Raw genomic sequence first — 5,130 nt, forward strand, 5'->3', positions numbered from 1 at the left:
CCTTGCACTTGGCCACTATCCTTCTAAGCCTTTCCTCTCCAAGTATTTGACAAAATGTATTTTAAATGCTGTTCATGTACCTACCTCAACCACTTCCACTGGCAGCTCATTCCATACACAAACCAACCTCTGAAAAAATAAGTGGGGCACAAATTTTACAATCTCTCCCCTCTCCCCATGCAAATGTGTCCCCAGTCTTGAAATTCCCCCACACTTGGGAAGAGACAACAATCCTTAACCCTATCTATGAGTCTCTAGGTTTTCTAAACTTCGCCTCTCATCCTCCTCTGCTCCACGGGAACAACATCCCAGCCTTGATTCCAATTTGTTAATAATGGCGCAGTGATGATTTCAGCTGTGTGTGTGTCAAGGATCTCTCATTTCTAAGCCAATGCAGTGCCACTTAAGTTTACCTGATCTTAAAACGAATGGTACCCGATTCATTTAAAATATCTGTGGTTTCTGTGCAAAGTCAGTCCTCATTGGAAAACAGCCAATAGTGACTTAACTCCCATAGGCTGCTTCTGACCAGGTTTGTATGCTCTGTTTTGAGATGTAGGAGTAAAACTTCACAGTAAAAGATTAATATAGCCTTTATTCATGACTCATTATTAAACACACTTTCTCCATTTACAGCTGTAATTGAGACGCTTCTCAGAATTAGTCGACATGTTTGTAACACGTTGTGAAACATGAAAGGGTTCTGAAAAGGCTTAAAAAGATACTACCAGTGTTGGAGGGTTTGAGCTGCTGCAAGAGGCTGAAATAGACTGGGGCTATTTTCCCTGGAGGGTCAGAGGCTGAGGGGTGACCTTACAGACGGTTTTGCCGTAGAAGCGTTTTAGCAATAAAAGATGTCAAACCTTTGTTGCATTTGCCAATATCTGTTGGCCATTAGTGAAGTCCCTGAGCCCAAACGGATCAGACCCTCTGCCTTTTACAACCCCTGTTGGGAAAAAAATCAAGAACAATATAATCTTCTTAAAGGAGTAACATCATCACAACAGAGAGCACACAAGCTGAACCATTTCTATCAAAGGGTCGTACAGTTAGCAGGCCGAGATAATGACTTTTCAATTTAGATCATTAATTTAAATCAGGTCCTTTGGCTACCAAAACCTATTAAATCTAAACCTGACAACAGAGGACCAATCCTATTGTAAAAACTCAACATAGCATCAAGGGTATAAAAGAAGGGGACAGTTGGACAGAGCCCCAGAGCTAACTCCCCATTGCTAGAGCTAAGAATCCTCAGCACTAGAGAGAGACATCAGCTCTGACAGTCATCTGTGAATGAGAGAGCATCATTTACAAAAACACCAGAAGAGCAGGAATTGGAGGAGACATTCCTGAGAAAAGATTCAATAGAAGGATGCATAGAATATATTCTGGAAGACATGTAACCTGGCTGTAATCTGAGAGACTAAATTCTATTTCTTGTTATATTCGTGGGTCTTGTATTTATTGGAACAGCATATGACAAGAATTCTATTTTATGCCAGAATTGTCAGCAGTTCGAAGGATTTTATTCGGTTTGTTAATAGATTAATTTAGTTGTTCACCATTCAAGTTGGATACGTAAATTACTTTTTGTTGATTTTAAAGTGTCAGGGATTTATTTTTGTTTTTAAGACTAGAGCAGATGAGACCACTTCCACACTAATGTTATAGATTATAGGGCAATGCGCTCCTCTTTTGACGTTTCGGTTTGAGATCTCAGAGAGGGGAGGGAATTCAGCATTCGCTTTATAACAGTATTGACATGCCGTCCTGCTGAATGCAAAGGAGTCATTATTAATCCTAGCCTCTCACTCTGGTTGTGGGTAAATCGCTTTAATTTGAATACTGACTCAGAAACTGCACAGCCAACCAACTGTTGAAACAATGATTTACACTTTATTGTAGGTAGCAACCAAAAAATAAAATCCCTCAAGTAAGCAAGTTCAGCCTCTCTCTCCCCCAGAACCTCCACCACCCCCCCCCCACCCACCGCCCCCCTCACCCCGCCATCTTGGCTATCACCCAAGTGATGGTGGAATTTAACATTGTTTCCACCAACAGTGCCCATCTCTGGAACTTTACAGGGGTTTGATGCAGTGTTGTTCTTCCAAGTACTGCTGCTAAACCATTTTGAAGTTGATTTCTGGTGGAGTTCCCTCACTTTCAAATTTGTGGTGTAACGTTTCTTTAGATTCTGACACCACCTCCCCACCCTTCTGGAGACCTCAGGTCTGTAGCTTACCTTCTTATCCTTGAGGGTTTTCCACCTGTTTGAAACAGCCTGTCCTGCAATTAACCCCTTTACGCCAAGGCCTTCCTTCTACAGGCAGAATTAATTGTCCTTTTATCACACAGTTATTAAACTGTCCAAAGAAACAGCTCATTGTTTTGCCTCCTCCTTCCCAGCGATAGTGAATGTATGTTATTTGTTAACTCCCTTGTAGCAGTTTCTCATTGGCCCTTTCGTTTCTTGGTTCAGAAAGATTTATCGCTGCCTCATGAAGTTATCAAAGTTCTGGAGTTTACAGGACCACACCACATTCCTCTCTGCCTCCCCCAGGAATAACGATTGCTCCTGAGATACTCGCAGATACTCGCAGCGCACTGAATCTCCCTCACTCGATGTCTCAGGATTCTTCCTGCCACACCAGTGTCCAGAATCTCTCAAGCAAACAAAAGCAACCATGTTTTCTTGATTGGAATGGCTGCTGATATTCAAGTCTCAATGAATCAAGTGGCTCTGTCAGAAGTTGATGTATGCTTTCAGATTTCTTTCTGCCCGTCTTCCTGCAAAGAAAAATCACAAAATAAGTGATCACTGTCAGTACAGTAAATGAACATAACATTGGTGGCAATTCCTATAGATTGTGAGATGCCTGCTGATCACATATTATCCAGACCACAGAAACCTGAAAACCCTCCTGCAGCCAGGTAGGCTGAGCTGTGCATGGAGGAAAACTTAATTTCAGTGACAATAAACATGGAACAAGCTGTTGTGGTTCTGTTCACCGAACTAGGAATTTGTGTTGCAGACGTTTCGTCCCCTATCTAGGTGACATCCTCAGTGCTTGGGAGCCTCCTGTGAAGCGTTTCCGTGATGTTTCCTCCGGCATTTCTAGTGATTTGTACCTGCCGCTTCCGGTTGTCAGTTCCAGCTGTCCGCTGCAGTGGCCGGTATATTGGGTCCAGGGCGATGTGCTTGTTGATTGAATCTGTGGATGAGTGCTATGCCTCTAGGAATTCCTTCGCTGTTCTCTGTTTGGCTTGTTCTATAATAGTAGTATTGTCCCAGTCGAACTCACGTTGCTTGTCATGAGTTCGACTGGGACAACACTACTATTACCACAACAACGAGCACCCGAGCTACAAATCTTCTCCCAAACATGGAACAAACTGCCTACAAAGATGTTGAAAATGGAGCTGAATCAAGGATATGAAAATGAAATGTTCAGGCTGCTTGAGAAAGGAAAGCCAGAAAAGATGCTGAATAGCTTCCTGCTGATCTATTAAATAAAAAAAAGACAAAAAGGACGTAACTCCATTACTACATTAGAAGGTGAATAATAATTGCAATGAAACTTTTACAACAGCCAACAATATCAGATATACACCAAAGAGAAAAAAGAACAAACAAAATTTACAGCCCAGGACCAGGCCCTTCAGCTCTCCAGCCTGAGCCGATCCAAATGTACTGTCTAAACCTGTCGGTCAATTCCTAAGCATCTGTATCCCTCTACTCCCGCCCCCAACCCCCCATCGCCCCCCACCACCCCCCAACACCCCCCACCACCGACTCTTGCATTTATCCAAACGCATCTTAAATGAATCTACTGTGCCTGCTTCTAGCACCTCTGCTGGCAACGCGTTCCAAACGCCCACAAGTAAAACTTGTGTTCAATTTGAGTATGTGTTGCCCTTGCCGCGTTCATTGTCATGGTAGCTCTGCCCCATCCCGAATTCAGGCAGTCGGATCTCGTGAAACGAAGCTGCTTTATGAGAAAATTGATGTGCCGTTTTTGAACGAGGTAATGTAAGAAATGAGGGCTCGTCCGGGACTTGAACCCGGGATCTCTCGCATGTCCACGCAGGCGAAGACCCGAAGCGAGAATCATACCCCTAGACCAACGAGCCACGCAATGCCATGCACTGCCAAGTCAATTTGAGTTCAAGCAAAGCAAGGGGTTTAAATTTATTTTGGAAAACTTCCTTTGTGCCGTGGGAAAACTCCTGCCGCAGGAAATGCAGTATGACAGATTCGTTGTGACAGAAGCAGGAGTAGGCCATTTGGTCAAGCCTGCTCCGTCATTCATTAAGATCACAGCTCCAACAACCTGCACTATCCCGACTACCCTTAATTCCCCTACCATACACAAACCCATCCAACTGTGTCTTCAATATACTTCATGAAGCTGTCTCAACTGCTCTCTTGGGCAGAGAATCCCATGGAGTCTCACAGAGTAACACAGATGTACAATACGGAAACAGACCCTTCGGTCCAACTCGTTCATGCAGCCCAGATGCCCTAACCTAATTTTGCCAGCACTTGGCCCAAATCCCCATAAAACCTTCCTATTCATATACACATCCAGATGCATTTTAAATGCTGTAATTATACCAACCTCCATCAGTTACTTCAGCAGCTCATGCCGTACATGCATCACCCTCTGCGTGAAAAGGTTGCCCCTTATGTCCCTTCTATATCTTTCCCCTGCCCTCCCTAAAACTATTCCCTCTAGTTCTCGACTCCCCCATCACAGGGAAAAGAACTTGTCTATTTAGTCTATCCATATCCCTCATAATTTTATAAACCTCTATAAGGTCGCCCCTTAGCCTCCGACGCTCCAGCGAAAACAGTCTATTCAGCCTCGCCCTATAGCTCAACCCTCCAACCCTGGCAACGTCCTCGTAAATCTTTTCTGCACCTTTTCTAGTTTCACAACATCTTTCCGATCGGAAGCAGACCAAAATTACATGCAATATTCCAAAAGTGGCCTGACCAATGTTTTCTAAAGTCGCAACATGAACTCCCAACGTCTATCCTCGACGCTCTGACCAACAAAGGAAAGCACACCAAACGCCTTCTTTACTATCCAATCTGCCTGCGTCTCTACTTTTAAGGAACTATCAACC

At 43.8% G+C, this 5,130-nt stretch overlaps 1 non-coding gene across 1 annotated transcript; it reads right to left on the reverse strand.

The window, feature by feature from the left end:
• Positions 1–4,041: 4,041 nt before the first annotated feature.
• trnap-cgg (transfer RNA proline (anticodon CGG)) lies at positions 4,042–4,131 on the reverse strand. The gene is given in 2 exon segments: positions 4,042–4,077; positions 4,096–4,131. It is a non-coding gene; the product is annotated as a tRNA-Pro (tRNA).
• Positions 4,132–5,130: the final 999 nt, after the last annotated feature.

Source organism: Chiloscyllium punctatum, chromosome 36 (genome assembly GCF_047496795.1).
Source record: "Chiloscyllium punctatum isolate Juve2018m chromosome 36, sChiPun1.3, whole genome shotgun sequence".
NCBI classification, from domain to species: Eukaryota; Metazoa; Chordata; class Chondrichthyes; order Orectolobiformes; family Hemiscylliidae; genus Chiloscyllium; species Chiloscyllium punctatum.